The sequence below is a fragment of the Caretta caretta genome, chromosome 4, assembly GCF_965140235.1.
Source record: "Caretta caretta isolate rCarCar2 chromosome 4, rCarCar1.hap1, whole genome shotgun sequence".
Lineage (NCBI taxonomy): Eukaryota > Metazoa > Chordata > Testudines > Cheloniidae > Caretta > Caretta caretta.
In genome coordinates this window covers 11,087,858-11,105,020 of record NC_134209.1, presented here as the reverse complement: position 1 = coordinate 11,105,020, position 17,163 = coordinate 11,087,858, and positions in this window count along the sequence as shown.

Genomic DNA, 17,163 nt, shown 5'->3' with positions numbered 1-17,163 from the left:
ATGGCCCCTTCAAGGATTGAACTCACAACCCCGGGTTTAGCAAATGCTCAAACCACTGAGCTACCCCTCAGCTGTTGGCAACCAGGACAGACGGTGCTAATCCAGCGCCATGCAGGCCAGCTGCAGTAATCCCCAGGGGGTACCCTGAGACCCCAGGGCAAAGGCCTCCAGCACACCAGGCCCTGGGTTGAGGTGACCCTGGAACCAGGCCCCCTGGAGTAACATTGTGCCCAGTGAGTTCTCACCCCCAGGGCTCTGGCCCCGGAGGCCCACGCTTTGGGCTTCTCTTCAGCCAGGCAAACTTGCTTCTTCAGTCTCAGTTACTTTGTGTCCTGACGGCGATTCCTGCCTGTTTTCTGGCAGCCCCACAGGCTGCTAGGTGAGAAGGAAGAGGGTGTTTCCGTTTGGGCCCTATTCTCAGTCCCTTCCTCGCAGACACTGTGGGCTGCCAGAGTTGCTGAGCCAATCTCCTCAGGCGCTCGGGGTGGGATGGGACATGGGGCAGGTTCTCCAGTGACCCCTCGGCGACACTCAAGGAGCAACTCGAATGGGCTTTGCAGGACATTGAGGCTTTCTCAGCAAAAGCGGGGTTTCCTGCGAGGAGGGGCTAGCGAGGGAGGAAATGGGGTGGCCCTTGGGGTCCCAGCACTGCCCGAGAGGCTCCCATCTCTTCTCAGGGGAGGGGGCCAGAGAGGGGACAAAAGGCTAAGGAAACCTTAGCACCTGGGGAGGCTTTTGAAGAAAAGGGCTCAGCCGGAGTCTCCACGCTCCCTCGGCACTGCCAGCCTCCCCCGGGGACAGACTGTTCCAGGGCAGCTGCCCGAGGGAAATACTCAATCCCAACAGGCTTTGTCCCTGTTCTTTCCAGACCCCCAGGGAGCACCCTTCCTCAGCCCCGCTCCATGCCCTGCTGATGGCAGCCGTGAAGGGTCTGACAACACCCACCCTGCAGAGATTTAGAGCCGCAGAGGAAGAGCTGAGGGCCATCGTATCTCTCCACGGAGACAAGATGGAGAGAGTAAGAGACTCCCGCAATGGGGCAGGGGGATGCTGCGCAGAGAGGGGGATGGGAGAAGTTCCTCTCCTCGGAAACCATTCCTGGGACACTGGCATGGGATTGGAAGGTTGGCTCAGCCCCTTGCCATTCATCGCTTGGCCACGGGGATAGGCGACATTCAAGCCCTTCTCCAAAGACCGCCTGCACGTGGCGCGGAAGTGCAGACTTAGTCCCTTCCTGGGCTTTGCCTTTCCTGGAAACGCTGAGACTAATCAATGAACAAAATCCTCAGCCTGAACTTCCTCCCCAACCTGCCTGTTCCTAGGGTTTCCTGCAGGTCATCCCTGTCTCTGCCCGAGTTCCTTCTTTCCAACAGGTCCCAGCGGGAAGTTAACAAATGGCCCCTCAATCAGCAGATTGATTTGTGCAGGGCTCTAACTCCTGCTAGCAGAACAGGTCAACAGAATCCAGCCACCCACCTTGTAGCTTCTGCTCCTTGTTCAAGAGAGGAAAGAGCAATGACCAATTCCTCACAGAAGAGTCCTAGGGGGTGGCTTGTCCCTTTAGGGTCTGCTCCCTGTGTTGCAAACTCTGCAGCAGGAGCCTGAAAGCCTGGCCCTATGGACTTGGGCACCCAGGGCTGGCACTGAGGGGCCACAACAGCAATGCAGACTCTTCTGGGCTGGGGCTGGAACTTGATCTCTGAAGCCTGGGGAGGAGGGTGGCTTCAGAGCCTGGGCTCCAGCCCAAGTCACCTTGTCTGCACTGCTCTTCTAAGTGCCATAGCATGAATCCGAGGTTAGAGACTGGGGACTTAGGAGACTGGGGCCGGGAGCTGGCTAGCCCCACCCAACTAGCCCTGCCTCCCATCTCTGCCATGGGCTCTGGGATACATCGGTCGAACCAGCTGGGTCTGGAGCAGTGCTTCTCAACCTGTGGCCCGGTCAGCACAGAGCTGCGCCCCTTTGGGACATCCTCTGGGACAAACAGGTCGGATTGGATGTGCCCCACAATGGAACCTACGTTGAGAACCACTGGTCTGGAGGAGCGGATTGTGCAAGAAAGAGCTAAAAGGAAGTTGCAGAGATGGAGGAAAGGCTCCTGGAGGGAAGCCCTTGAGAGCGGGGCTGAGAGCCGTTTGCTACGGCAGGGAAGGCCCTGGGACATCAGGAGAGTTAGGACTGTGCCCACTCTAAGGTTTTGTGCGTGTTTTTGAGCTTGAAGGTGCTAACCCAGACCTCAGGAAGACTGGGGTTCCTGGACTTGTCAAAGGCTCTTAGGGAGCAGCCAAGATAGGCAACCGAGGTCAGAGGAGGCTTGCAGGGCTGCCAGGAGGGTTTCCCTGGGAGGAGGCCACTCATTGATAAATCCATCCCTCAACTTTCTGGCATTCATCCAGGTTGGAGACGTCGTGGGAGGGATCTTAATCTGGCTCAACAACAGCTGTGATCCCAGAGCCAGAAGAGCAGTGCTCAGGGCCATGGCCTTGCTGGCTCGCTCCCACCCCCAGGACGTGGTTCTAACCTGTGTGGCTCACACGCTCTCATCGCACAGGTAGGGAGCTGCTTTGTTATCTCCTCAGTCCAGTAGTTCTCTTCCTGCTCCTACTGACAGGCCACAGGCCGGGAGGGGTCCGTGGGGCTCACACAGTTGGAGGGAGTTTCCTGCTGTGCAGAGAGCTGTCCACGCTTCCTAAGAGGAGATGGCCAGGCCCAGCCACTGAGGAGCCAACCCCTCCTCCTACACTCCCCGGGATGGAGACATGCCACTTTTCTGGAGAATTCCAACATTGTCCTGATTTCTATGGGTCACCCCACTTCCTCTCAGATCCAGTACAGGGCCAATCAATGATTTGGGGGCTCACTCAACATCCCTGGCTCATGAGGTCTAGCTGCTCCTTACTGCAGGAGAGAAGGCAGAGATGGAAAAGGCCCATGAGGCCCATCTGTCTATCCCCTGGAGACCAGTGCAGGATTCTTACCTGTCGTCAGACCCCCCAGTTATTCCATGGCTGAGGAATTGGTGACAAAATGCACTCATCCTTATGGAGCGGTGGGGCAGAGGTCAATCTCTTAAGACAGACATTTCCAGCCCTTATTGATCCAAAAGAAAAGAAAAGAAAATCAACAAAAAAACCATCCCCTAATGACCACATCCTAAATGCAGTGCAGCAAGCAGACAGCCAGCATTAATAGCTCTGAGAAGGGGGAGTGCCTCTTTCCACCTCAATAGATTGTTAACTTTCAGTCCTGCTGGTTATTGCTGATCACTTGGAAGGGTCAGCCAGCTGAGGGGTTTGTAACACAACCCCCATGTGCCTCGGGGCCATGAAAGCCAACTGAACCCTAGCCAGAGGTCAAAAGTCCAGCTTTCCTTGGCATCTTCTGCAATGCAGTTCTGCACAGACCTGAGAGAAATTTGTGTCACACTGCAGAGCAAATTGAAGAGCGGCAGGAAAGAAATGGAACTTCTTACCCAATTCAGTTATCAGAGGAATACAGTGTTGGTTTTCAGATTTCTTTGAGTGTTTGATTTGTAAACCTTTCTGAATTTCAGAATCAGGTCTGAATTTCTTGGAACAGCCACAGTGCTTTCCAGGGGCTGTGCTCAGAAGTGACAGAAACTCGGCAGCATTGGCACAGAAGTTCAGTCAAGCTTCCGGAAGACCTTGCTTCCAGGCCATTTGCCCTTGAGTTGTCCAACCTAGGTCTCAATGTCCTAGGGCTTCACCACCACGTCCGACCTTCCTCACCAAACTTGGAAGTCAAATGACTGGAAGTCTTTTGGATCCATCTGCAGTCTTCCTCTGCAGATGCCTGCGGGGACAAGCAGGACTTAGATCCACAAGAATGGAGGAGGGGGATTTCAGTCCTACTTTCCTTCCATCTCTGTCACATTGGGCTTTACAATCTCCTCTTCCAAGCTCTTGAATCTTCTCAGATCAAGGCATGTGCTGACTCACTCTCTGACCCTGTCCACCACACTGCAGTAGAATTGAGCTGCTAAGAGACACTTGGCCAAACGCTGGGTCTCCGTTATAGCCCCAAACAGCCAGAGGAACTCCAATGATGTCAGGCAAGTTTCTCGGGACTGACCCAAGTGTAACAGAGCAGAATTTTGCAGTCTGCGGGTCACAGTTTGGTGGTCATTCTGTGGTCAGTACATGGTCACTGTCTTGGAAAGAGTGGGTTAGCTTTAGAAACAAGAACCCATTAGGGGAAAGGAATAAATACAACTTTCTCTGAAGGGACTTGCCCTGCCTTAGCCTCCCTGCACCAGTGGCTGTCTTCTCTGGTATTCCAAGCCTCTCCCTGGGGAAGGCAAGAGATGGCCAAGCAGGAAAGCTCTGACGTGTGTTTCTGAATTTGCAGATGTGCCATTGAGTTGTGGAAGGCCTTGGGTGAAGAACCACAGCTCACCAGGGAGGTGCTGCAGCAGCTGCTGGACAAGCTCCAGCAGAGACGCCGGGAGGAGAAGAGCAGCCATGTGTCTCTGGCTGTAAGTGAGATTTGAGATGTCACCTTGCGAACCCGCCACCACAGGGAAGATGGTGCATCTGTGTGTGTGTGCGAGTTTCACCTCTTCTTACCTTCAGGCCATGGCTCCACCACACATTGAAGCCGACCTAACTTAAATGGGCAGACAGCCGCCACAGTGATTCCATCCCTGGTGTGTGTCCGCACTTTGCTGCTCGTGTCGGCAGTGCCCGTCCTCACCAGAAGGGCTTGTCTTGATTGTAGGGTCAGGGTGGGGCATTGTGGGAAGGCTCCTGAAAGCCAGTTGAGGAAAGCGACGTGGTGTCTGCACGGACGCTGCATCGACCTGACTGCATCGACCTGGACTCTCTGCCACGTGTGGAGGTGGAGTGACGAATTTGGCACCGAGGGGCAGTTCTGACGATGGGAAGGAAATTCCATCCTTAGGGGGATGCAGAGTGAGCGGCCTTGCGTTGATCTAACTCTGGAGTGTAGACCAGGCCTTAGTGTGTCCTCACCACTTCCAATCAAACCAAAGAGGGGTAGTAAAGTTTCCCCCAGGTCAAAGTTACACATCTGAAGTGGTTTATCTGCTGGTACCCTGGCTCAGTTGTCTTCTGCTCCAGATGGCCCTTTAGTGAACAGGTGCAGTTCAGGTGTCTCTTGGAAGTCTCCAAGTATCTGGCTCTGTAAACTGTGGCTAGAAATCTTCCCAACATGGCATCCTGAGAAGTCCAGTACTTTTGACTGGGCCAGAAACACTGGGCCTAGGAGAACGGATCTCCTCAGGATGGTTTCAGCCCTTCCAGTCATGGCTGGAAAGCCAAAGCACAGGCTCTGCACCAGAAAGAGAAATAATGGGGAATAACATCATCCAGACTCTTCTCATCTTTCCATCCTGCTTCCGTTCCAGGAATGGGGGAAGGTTCAGGAGCCTCCAAATGTCCCCACCCCTCTCAGAAGCCAATACTCTTTTGTAATACGCTGGAGAGGAAAGGAGACATGACAAAGGGACAATAGCGAATGGCAATGGGGACAGGTGGCAGATTGGGAGAGCTGAGTGAAATTCTTTCCCCCCTCCAGGCAATGAAGACCATTTATGAGCTCCTTTTCCTACGGGGATACCGAGAAGCCATCCTGCAAATGTATCCCCAGCTGCTCATTCTCTGCGTCAGGCAAGTGCAGTTCGTGATGGATCAGCACTTGCCAGAGACCTACATGGCCAGGCAGACATCCAGCCCCGAGGAGGGATGCAGCTGCCTCAGTCTCCTAAGGTAATGCCTGAAAGGAAAAGGAAGAACAGATTTGTTGGGCTAAACACATGGGGGCTGTTCACGGCCATCAGTTGTTCGGGTGCTGTCGTTAGCCCAGGCTCAGTTGGGAGCAGGTCTCTCTTGAGGGAAAAGGGTTGAGAGCCGTGCGTTCTTGTGAGTCACACTCGCTCATCTGACGCCGTCCACAGCCCAGCTGCTTTCCCTACACACTCAGGCAGCAGCCATGTTTGTGCATCCATCCACGTCTGCCACCCGCCAAAGGGTCAGTGCGTTCATCAGTGCCTGCTGAGCAAATCCGTGGGCCTCTCTCCCCGAACGCGGACAGAGCCACACCGGCACCACATGGGGACAGGCCCCGCAGGACGTCAGCCTCACAGGCAGACAGGAGGAAGAGGGACCAGTTCATCTGGTTCTGTGGGCACAGTTAGGGGCTTCCATCTGCATGGGAAAGAGAGAGCGCCAGAAGACACCTCAGGTGGCGTAAACTGATGGAGCTTTGCTCGATTCCACCAACAAAGGATCTGGACCCACATGCCCGCTTGAGTCCTGTTACCTGTCACAGTAAAGAATCAAGTATTCAACCATTGGGAGTGATGACACCAACCATTTGAAGAAGCTACAGTGTCCCTAACTGGTTCCAAAGTCAGTGAAACTGCAGTGTAGACAGGGTATCACACTGGATCGATCCTTGGGGAGGCTAGCTACTGCTGAGCATGCTGGGTGTCTCAGGACTTGTGCAGATTTGCCATGCTTGGGGCTGATCTCATTGCTTGACACTCTGTTTGTTTGTTTGTTTTTGTCTTTAGCACCTCAGTGGAGGCTGTGAAGACGCTTTTCTCCATGCCCGGCTACTGGAAGGAATTTGCCAGCATCCAGTTTCATCGGGGTTGGGACATGATAGCCTCCCGATATCACTACTCGCAGGGGGTTGGCCTGATTGCAAGGTAGGAGCTCAACGTTTCCTCTTCTTTGGGTCTCTCTTGGGAATGGGATTTCCGTGTGAAATAGTCCTCAGTTCCAGGCTGCCAGCTCAGCCCAGCAACTGGAGCTGAACGCTCTCTCCCCCTTGAGAATCAAAAGGGACTTTCTGTTCCATGTTCCAGAGCCATGATCGAGTTTGAGAACCCTCAGCTCCCTGCAGTTTTCAGAGAGGCAATCACCATCGTCCAGAGTGGGAAGGAGGAGGAGCAGAGAACTATCGCCCTGGCTTTCTGCACTGAGGTGAGATTCATGAGTTGACAGGCAGAAGTGGGCTTTCTGGAGAGCAGCTCAGGACAGTAAGCTCTAGGCTACATTGTCAGCAGCTTAGCAGCCCTACCGCCAGCTAGCTCTTCTCCGCACATGGATGGATGCGGGGCATGGCAAAGAGAGGGAGGGAGAGACATGGTGAGATTGCTCCTGGCTGGATGTGCCCAGATGGGGTTATGGGACAAGAAGCCATGTTTCTCCAGTGCCCCAAGGCCATGCTTCTCTCCTCACCTTTTCCTGGGGTTCTGCTTTTCTTCTGCCCCACGGCTCTCTCCATGGCACTCAATGAGGTCTGGAGATTCCCCTTTCCCTGGGGACTTATTTGTGACTTGTGCATTAGTCTAAATTTGGGGAAGGAACCAACTGAAACAGCAGCAATTGGCTCCCTACTCACCAGAGACTTTGCATAGGAGGAAGTGGCCCTTTGGGAAAGACGACTGTCCAGGGAACAGACCCCACAGTAAGACCTCTGCTCCTCAACCTGATCTTCATTTGGCTCTTGCCAGTTTCTCCAGAGTCCTTCCATTGACACCATCCTGACAAGATCAGCCCTCCAGGCACAGCTCATGGACTGGACCAAAGATGCAAATTCCATCATACGGAGGCTCAGTCTGCGAGGCCTTGGCAGTATTGTGTTCCAGCCAGAAAAGGTGAGAGCCGGGGATTGCCCAGGGGACCCAGGAAGCCAATCTCCATCAAATAGCTCAGAAATGAGAGGGAGAGCCACACACAAGCCTTGTTGTTTAAAACACAGCCCTCAAATGGTGGAGGTGCTTTCGGAACAAATCAAGGCATGCCATGCTCCCTGCTCCCGTGAGCTGAGCCCTGATTGCAGATGGGATGCAACGGGGGAGGCGGGGTGAGCAAAGACAAAGGTGACAGTGAGCAACTGGCACAGAGTGACAGGAGAATGACTTTCTGCCCCGTTAGGGGGCTGTGCCCTCCGTGGTTTCTCGTCGGTGGCAGTGGTCCAGCATGTGCTCCAGGCTGTCACCTGGCATAGTATTGAGCTGCCTTCTTCATTCCGGCAGGTGCAATTCTTACGGGCCCAGCTGCCAGCAATCCTGGCCATGTTTTGTAACAGGGATGGAAGGCGTGTCATGGAGGCCATGCATAAAGCTGCAGACATCATCCACCTCCTCAACAGGGAGGGGCTTGGCTCCATCTCCCAGGACATTGCTGTCAGCCTTCGCCCCTTCATTGATGACGTAAGGCTTGGAACCCGCAGAAGAAGCCCATTCCCCCGCTCCAGCTGTCTGTGATGCCCTTGTCTCTCTCTCCCCATCCCCTTCCTCCCACCCCTCAGGCCTGCCATGGAGCCTCCAAGGAGTGCTCCCGCCATGGGTGGGGAATCTCCTGCTGAGCCACCACTGTCAGAGCTCTTCTCTCCAAAGCTCAGCCTCAGTGCCATGCTCCCAGCCCCTGCTGCAGCCTGGCCTGCGGGAGAGGGGGCCTGGCACTGGGCAGATGACCAGCTGTCTGGAGAACACAGGCCCCCAAAGAGGTGGAGATTCTCAGCAGGAAAGAGGTGGGTCGGGAATGGCCCGGCTCTCAGGGGCACCCAAGAGCCAAAGAAATGCTGTCTTTTGGAGCAGCCAGTCCCTGCCAGGCTCCAGCAGCTGCTTCTCCCCTTCCCCACACCAGTCTCCAGCAGCCTTCCCGCCCTCTCCCCTCATCTTCTCGGGTTCTAGGATTCTGTGCTCTCCAGACAGAAACTGCCTCTGGGACACCCTGGGCTGCACTGTCCCGCACAGGGTCTCAGGCCTGCACAAGATGTCTATGGCGCTGGCCTGGTGGCCTCCCTGCTCCCGCCAGCCCAGGTCGTTCACACAGGGGGACCGGAGCAGCGGGCGCATCACCACTCAGTGGCGTTCTGCTCTGATGCTGCCTGGCTTTAACCGGGGGTCCCCACCCCCTGTGTGTCATTGCCAGGAGAAGGGCAGTGTGCGCTCAGCTGCCATTGTACTGCTTGGCAACGTGGTGAGCAGGGTGCAGGACCCCGACAAACCCTTCGTGCAGCAGGAAATCATCCACTGCTTGCTCCCCCTGCTGCTGCATCTTGAAGACCAGGAGGAGAGTGTGAAACTGGTAAGTGCCACGGTCATTATTGCCTGAAGAGCAAAGAGCCAGTATCTCCTGGGGCCCCCACTCCAGTCATCGCCAGAGCCCCTTGCCCAAGCAGAGTCTTCTCCTCCCTGCTTCACTCCATGCTGGAGCCAAGCGCCTCATCCATCCTCACAGCACACAGCACTATTGGGAAGAAAAGCCTTCTTCTGGGAAAGAGGTGGGGCATAGCGTAGCGGATCCGGGAGTCCTGCTGCTGGCCCCGGCACGGCCCAGGGCCTGCGTCCCCCTGAAGTGCAGGGCCCCCCAAAGCACGGGGCCCTGGGCAACCACCCCAAACCATCCAAAGGACAGGACGGCTCTGGCTCTCTCCAGCCAACTCTCCCTTTCCTCTCCTCAGCACACTCCTGTGGAGAACAAATGACAGGAATCTCCACTGGCAGGAAAAGCAGGAGAACAAGGGACGGGGAAGGTTCCATGTCCCCCAGACTATCCCTCTCTCAGGGAGAACCCTCTTGGTCTCCTCTTCTCTTGCAGTCATGTAAACTGACGCTCTTCCGCTGCGCAGTGTTCCTCAGGTGGGCTCATTTGAAGACCCTCTCCCACAGCTTGGCCTGGGATGGCTCCTCACAGCTCTTGAAGTGTGTCTGGATCTGCTTGGTAGGTGAATTCCTTGTGCCTTGAGAGTGCTGAATGGGGACTTGAGGAAGACCTTTCTAACTCCACACCCTGAGTACCCATCTGCTTCGGTCGGGCTGCAGGACTCCATTCCAGGCTCTCTGCTGGCTCATTTCAGCAGGAGTTACAATCCGTTCACATTGTTGACATTTTTCTCCACAATTCTCCGACCTTCAAACTTTTGTCTTTTCAAATGAAAGCTGAGGTTCTGGAGAACACAATAGGAACTTCAGAGGGGTGCTGCTCTGGTGTATGGGTTCATATTGGCGGTTGCCAGGGCCTGGCTATATGCATTGGCTTTCCTGGACTATTTGCTGTGGGAAGAACATGTCATTTGTATATTGTGCATTTCTTCCTTCTTTCTTCCTAGATGCAGAACAACGAGAGCCACATCCCCAAATTCCTGTTCCAGGCCTTACAGTACCTGGAAAGCTCACAGACAACAATAAGACATTCAGCAGCCCGATTCATTGGTAAGCAGAGCAAATTCACTTGATCTTTTCTCAATGCTTCCTTCAGAGCCCTTTTCTGGACGGCTGCTCTGTTCCCTCCAACAGCACCAGAATCCTAAAACGGGGTGTGTGTGTGTGTGCATGTGTGTGTGAATAAACATGTATTCCAAGATGAAGGGAGCAACTTAGCTGAATCGACTGCACCAACTTCCCCCGCCCACAACACTTCTTTGGCTGAGCCTAGGGGAAACCAGCAGGATGTGAATTCAATCTCCTTTGGAAATCAGCCTCTCAGTAACTTCTGGGCCTCTGATGCTTTCTGGAATATGCTTTGTGAACAGATGTAAGGAATGTCTGGAATTTCCCAAAGGTGTCTTGGGAGAATGGCTGCATCATGAGCAGTTTTCAGGAAAGGTTCTGAAAAGCCATGAGAGCCATTGTATTCATTGCAAAAAGAAAAGGAGTACTTGTGGCACCTTAGAGACTAACCAGTTTATTTGAGCATGAGCTTCATTTCCACGGTATGCATCCGATGAAGTGAGCTATAGCTCACAAAAGCTTATGCTCAAATAAATTGGTTAGTCGCTAATGTGCCACAAGTCCTCCTTTTCTTTTTGCAAAGAAAGACTAACATGGCTGTTACTCTGAAACCTGTCATTGTATTCATTGTTTGTCTAGGAAATACTATCCACCATTACTGTGATTTGTTGTCTGAAACAGTGAATGAAGATGGCATCTCCCGCCTGTATGAAGGTAAGGAAATACCTCTGTGTGTTTGGCCCTCTGTGGGAAGCACAGGGGTGCAGCACAGGGCCTGAACACAGCTTTGAATGTGTCCCTCTCAGTCTAAGGACAGCGTTGAAGGAAGAAGGATGGTCACGCCAGCTTTCATCGTGGTCCCACAATCTGTGTATGGGAGCAGGGGAATTCCATCCCAAGCTCCTAGTGTAGACATAGCCTTAGAGCTGTGTGGGGAGACTGTCTTCATCAAGGTCAGAAAGTCTCTAAAGGAAGGCCTGACCCAACTGAAAAGGGCTGTTGGTATTAAGGATGATGATGATGACGGTTCCCCTCTGTAGGGAAAGATTCATCACCTGCCCTCCCTGGAATGGAGTGATTGCAGGCCAGGGACCTTCACTCCGAGATTGGTTATCAGCTCCTAGGAAATCCCATGAGGGCACATGGGTAACACTTTTCCCTGTGAGCTCTTCAGAAATGAAGGCACAGGGCCACAAAGGATTTCAGGAGACGTTAGGAGCCGAAATCCCTTTGTGGATCTCGGCCTAAATGTTGTATGGTTTAATGTGGCTGCCGCTGTCACTTTCCTGTTCCATCCAAAGAACAAGTGCCCCCAACCGTCTGTGTGTGCGGGTGTGTGGAGGAGTGTCTGCCAGCAGAGGGGGAAGTTAGTCAAGAATGGGGTCTCCTCTCTGTCCAGGGCTATTTTGGGAGGAGCAGAGTTGTTGTTCTTGTGCCCTTAGACTCTTGGGGAGCTAATAGCAGGGGGCAATGGCCATCGGAAGTGGAGGTTTCCTAGGTACCAGTCACATCAGCATCACGGGGTTTTCAACCCATTTCCTCTTGGTTTCAGCTTTTCACGAAGTGCCTTTGAAATCAGACAGGACCACATGGTACATCCTCAACAGATATTATAAATGGTTGCAGAAGCTTGGAAATCTCGTGTCGGGTTCTGCATTTGACTAGGGAACCGGGACCGACACAGACGAGCTCTTTGTCCTGCTATGGTAAATACAACAGACGCTTCTCAACTTTTTGGTGTCCCTGGCCTCTGTTTGCCAGAAGCTGGGAATGCGGGACAGGGGACTGATGACTAGATGATTGCCTGTCCCTTCATTCCCTCTGGGGCACCTGGCATTGGCCACTGTCGGAAGACAGGGTACTGGGCTAGATGGACCTTTGTTGTGGCCTTTCTTATGTCCTTATGTTTGGAACCGGGACTGAACAACGAGGTGGATAACAGCAGATGACCCAAAATTATGTTCATTAGTCGGGCCTAGAGAAGACTTGGAAGAAGCTCAAAGGGATCTAAGAAAGCCATGTCACTGGGCAGCACCATGGCAGATGAAAACCAGCACTGACCAAGGCAGGGCCATACACATGGAAAGCAGTGAGGTGAACGACTCCTCCATAGCGCTGGTGTCAGAGGCCAAAGCACGGCTGGTTGGGCCCAGTGGTTGGAGCAGTGGCTCTGGGGCCTCGTGCTCAGAGTGGTGGAGGCCGAGCCGAGGGGAGCCAAGGGTTGGAGCCGGAGTCAGGAGTCAAGAGCAGGATTGGAACAGGCTGGGGAATAGGGCAAGGGCCGGATTAACAATCCCCGGCCAATGGGAGCTGCGGGGGGGCAGAGCCTACAGGCAGGATCAGCCCCCGGGACAGAGGTTCCCGGTGTGGTGCTCGTCGTGGTGACGTGGCTGGCGGGGATTAGGAACGGCAACGTGCGGAGCCTCCTCACCCCCACCCCAGCCAGGCGGAGCCGGCCCGGCCGCAACGCAGCACGCAGGGGTTTAGTGGCTGCAGCCTGGGCCCCCCTTAGCCCTACTCCTTTCCTGAGTGCACCATTGCCCCACTTCTGCCCCATTCCCACACACTGGTACAGGGCAGAACCCCGGAGCTGATCTCTGAAATCTCTCTCACTAGAAGGAAGTCACTGCAAAGGCAGGACAACCCCACCTTTGGGCACCATGGAGGACATCTCATCCCACTGCACAGAGCCCTACATTCACACAGCTTCTCGCATGTGGTTCCCTCACTCATCAGAGCCAGGTGGAGAGCGGAGAAATTCTCCCAGACTCCCTTTTACCATTGCCAGCCCACAGGGTAGCAGAGGTTGTGGGGGGTTGGGTGCTCTCTTTAAGAAATGCCAGCTCTCAGGGAAGTTGCCAATGAGCATCAGCAAAGTAGGGTGGGGTTGTGCTGTGGAAAACCACCCTGCTTGAAGGTTTTGTTCTTCTCATTTGGGTTCCTGCCCTTTCTCCCTCTTCCAGACATCGAGAGGCCAACAGGAGCCAACTGAGCCCACCACTGATCCCATCTCTTGTGAGATGGCAAAGCAGCTTTGCATGGGAAGGAGGAGACAGAAGAGGCTGAGCAGCATGTGCCGGGCTGAACCAGCCACACAGAACCCCAAAGTCTAGGTGGAGAAAGCCAAGCCCCTCCCCAGCCCTGCCGGACATGCTCCAACTGGAGCACCAGTGTGTAAGGGAGCAGCTCAGCTCACGCTAGGCAGACCGCTGAAAATGGAGGATGCACACTGTAGGCTCCAGTCCAGAAGTAGCTCAAGCCCCTGACTGCAGAGCTCTGAGGTGCCGAGACCCAGCCACGTCCCCGGGGGCCTGCAGACATGCAAGGGAGATCGGAGACTCTGGGAGTTTCCCACGCCGGGAACCCAGAGACCCCCAGCCCATGGCCTAGAGACATCTCCAAGGAAGTAACCTGGGTGAACTAGCCACTGTCATCCACAGTGCTGGATCCCCACTGACTCAATGGCAAACACATTGGCCACGGACGAGGCCCTGGGCGAGGAGCCGGTGGAGTAACGAGGGCCTGGGTCCACCTGCCCTGGCTGCCATCCATCCTTTGGTGGCTTCCAACGTACCCATTGACCCACTAGACTGCACAGCCCCAAGAGGAGGGGCAACCATCTTGCCTCTGAACTCTCAGCCAAACAGCCCTGCAGTGAAGGGCAGCTACACTGACTCCGGGCGTTGGGCCACACAGCATTGAGGGAGAGAGTAACCATATTGTCCGTTGCTATCGGGCCACACGGGCGTAAGAGACAGGATAGACATATGGACTCTAAGCGTTGAGCCACACAGCCCCGACGGAGAGGAGGGCCGCACGGACTCTGGTCGCTGGGCCACACAGCCCCTACGGAGAGGGCGGCCGCACGGACTCTGGTCGCTGGGCCACACAGCCCCGACGGAGAGGAGGGCCGCACGGACTCTGGTCACTGGGCCACACAACCCCGACGGAGAGGAGGGCCGCACGGACTCTGGTCGCTGGGCCACACAGCCCCGACGGAGAGGGCGGCCGCACGGACTCTGGTCGCTGGGCCACACAGCTCCGACGGAGAGGACGGCCGCACGGACTCTGGTCGCTGGGCCACACACCCCCGACGGAGCGGGCGGCCGCACGGACTCTGGTCGCTGGGCTACACAGCCCGACGGAGGGGGCGGCCGCACGGACTCTGGTCGCTGGGCCACACAGCCCCAACGGAGGGGGCGGCCGCACGGACTCTGGTCGCTGGGCCACACAGCCCCGACGGAGCGGGCGGCCGCACGGACTCTGGTCGCTGGGCCACACAGCCCCGATGGAGAGGGCGGCCGCACGGACTCTGGTCGCTGGGCCACACAGCCCCGACGGAGAGGACGGCCGCACGGACTCTGGTCGCTGGGCCACACAGCCCCGACGGAGCGGGCGGCCGCACGGACTCTGGTCGCTGGGCTACACAGCCCGACGGAGGGGGCGGCCTCACGGACTCTGGTCGCTGGGCCACACAGCCCCAACGGAGGGGGCGGCCGCACGGACTCTTGTCGCTGGGCCACACAGCCCCGACGGAGCGGGCGGCCGCACGGACTCTGGTCGCTGGGCCACACAGCCCCGACGGAGAGGGCGACCGCACGGACTCTGGTCGCTGGGCCACACAGCCCCGACGGAGCGGGCGGCCGCACGGACTCTGGGTGTTGGGACACACACACTGCGTGGGAGGGCAGTCATTTTGACACTGGGCATTTGGCCAAACTACCCTGAGGCTTAGGGAAGTTATTTGATGTCAGCCATGGGACCTCGCCCCTTCACTCCTCAGACATCGCTCATCTGTCACCATGAGACCGACCCCATGACAGAAGACTTTTGGGGTCAAGATGCAAACGGGAGTCGAAACAAGGAGTGGCATGTGACCCCTCTAAGAGATCCTCCCACTCCTTTACCAATCTGGGGGTGTTTTATCTCCATGCACCTGCCTCAGGAATGGATTTGAGCAATTGGGGAATGTTCTGGGGTAGAGTGACCCATCCGGAAGTGGGTCACGTGACCCTCCAAGAGCTCCTCCCACTTGGGGTGGCCTCAGCCCCTTAGGACCCACCAGAGAGGGGATTTCACCAAACAGGGTAAGTGCCATGGTGGGGTGACCTGCCCGCAAGAGGGGTCCATCACCCCTCCATGAAATCCCCGCACCGTTCTCTGGTAATCAGTCAGGGTTTCGCACACACGCTTTAGGCCATCCCAGAAGGGAAACGTAACGATCAGACTAGGCAGTGCCCGAAGGTCTAGGCCAGAAGCCGCCGATCTCTGGAGCTCCATGTTTGCGTGGCTGGCAGCATCGTCCGGGAAGTCGCAACACAACACTGCGGGGAAGAGCCCATCTCATTCCAAGGATGTCTTTTGAAGAAACTGTGGCCTAGACCTTCGGGCTATACCTGTTCTGGATTGGTACACATTTCCCTTCTGAGATGGCCTAAGGTGGGAGTGAAACCCTCGCCAACTGCTAGAGGGTGGTGTGGGGACGTTTTAGAGGGACCACGGGATCCTGTTGCGGGCAGGTCACTCCACTGCAGCACTTCCCTTCTTTGGTCAAATCCCCTCTTGGGGCGGTCCTACGGGGCTGACACCCACTTCAATTGGTAGAGGACACAGGGAGGAGTTCTCAGAGGGGATATACAACCCCCTTCTGCGTGGGTCACCCTGCCCCGCAACGAACCCTGATTGGTCAAATCCAGTCTCTGGGTGTGTAAAATGCTGCTTGCCCCTGCCAAATTTTCCTAAAAGAAGGGAAGAAAGGCATGTACTTTTTGGGTTATCTGTCAGGTGGCCATCTTGAACTTGGGAAAAGAATCTGGTGACCTTTAGCCATTTCCTCTATTAGTTTGGGTTGGGAAGCACACTCCCACGCACGGATTGAATCCGCGTAGATAGGGTCTAACATCCAGGCAGAGACGACGCAAAGAGGGATAGGGAGGGTTTTTAGTTAGGTCTACTCACCCGTTCCTGTGTCCATCATGGAGTCCCTCCCTGACATCCAATGTCAAGAGAGCAGCAGCCGTCCATCGCTGTCCCTGCAAGAGAGGGGAGAGAGAACATCAACATGACCTCTTGGGTGTAATTGTTTGCGAGACTGGAGCACTTCCAGAGTTCAAGTTTTGTTAATCCACCCCTTCTCTAGCCTAGCCTAGTCCTTTTCCCTCTCGTAAATAAATCTTGTTTGTGTGCTTACCACTGCCTGGCATTATTTTCTTGTGCTAAGGCAAGCTCTGACAGACTGGCTTTACAAAGGGGACCATGTGGGAAGAATTTACTGTAAGATTCCCTGCATCTTCTGAATAGGGTTTGGGTTCTGCCCTTTTGAAAGGAAGGAAAAATCCTTCCAGGTGATCCTACGGGGCTGAAACCCACTGGGATTACTTAGTAATCTGTCCTCTTCACTACCATGTTTGTGACCCTCTGTGTCATAGGGAAGTAGCCCATGGCTCATTATGCTTCTTTTGATTTAAAATGGACACGTGTGGTGTACAGACGAAGAAGGACAACTTTTCAAGTCCACTGTGCACAGAAATGGGATGGACACTTCAAGGATTGAATACAATGCTTTGATCTTCCATCTGTTCATTAAAGAAAGACAAAGGTGCAGATTTGGGAGGCTCGGCACTGAGTTCCCCAGGATCATTCCTCTCCGCGTAATTCCCATGATAAATCTCCTCTCAAGGAAGAGCCTGAGGAAGTGTGATCAGGGGAACTACCCAGAGCACCAGATAAATCAGGGCCCTGAGCTGAGAAAAACCAAGCCTCAGCCAGTTCACATTAATTCAGCTGTCCTCAGCACAGACACCCCTGAAGCACCCGAGGATTCCTTGAAAGGCTTTGAGAGGCTTGGCTCTGCAGAGCGAGAGATGAAGCCTATTACTGCAGGGAAATCAATGACAGAGCACTGTCCACACCAGCACTTAGGTCGGTGTAACTTG